A 739-nucleotide genomic window follows, 5' to 3' on the forward strand; every position below is an offset into this window, starting at 1 on the left:
GGAGGGGACCTCATGTTCACGCTTATCTACATAAACGCAGTGCGAATCATCATTTTCGTTGCTAAAACAAAGCCCAACTTCGGACAGCGGACGCTCGGCGGGAGATGTTATGTCGTATCTCACGGGGACGTCCTCTCTGGGCATCGTTGTCCCACCCGACCGGCTAGTTATGCGTACGCCCGCGCCCAAACCACGCTGTGGCTGTTCATGTCAGCGTCCGCGAGTTATACACTCTCCCGCTATTGAGAGTTGAACGTTGAAAAGGGAGATCAACAAAAGGGCGGCAGCCACTGCTACGGCGGCTCGGTGCTGCCATCTTGCGCACTAAAACTTCCTCCAACTGGTAACGCAACTTTTCTCTCGCCTCCCCTTTTTGTCTGTCCTCTACGCGTGCGGCCGTCGTCCTCCTCTCTCTCCTCGTATCTCGCTCCGCCGCCGCTGCGAAGCTTTGCTGTTGTTTTGCGCGCTGGCAGTTGTTTCCGTGCCAGCTCCGCACATCCTGCAAAAGGGGGAGGGCCCCTCCGGGCGAGCTGGCTTGGCGGCAAGCACTGCTGGGGCGGCCGACCGTTTTCGCCGGGGTCTTGCCACGCGGGCGTGGCTGCCAGTGAGAGCGCCTCGGCCACAGCTGTGTCCACGCCGACACTTGTCGAACGAGCGTCAAAGCAGCTCGCCCGCGCACTCCAGCGTCTTGCGTTTTTCCTGCCAGCAGCCAACCCTTGATTTGCGCCGCAGGTGAGTG

The sequence above is a fragment of the Dermacentor albipictus genome, chromosome 1 (genome assembly GCF_038994185.2).
Source record: "Dermacentor albipictus isolate Rhodes 1998 colony chromosome 1, USDA_Dalb.pri_finalv2, whole genome shotgun sequence".
NCBI classification, from domain to species: domain Eukaryota; kingdom Metazoa; phylum Arthropoda; class Arachnida; order Ixodida; family Ixodidae; genus Dermacentor; species Dermacentor albipictus.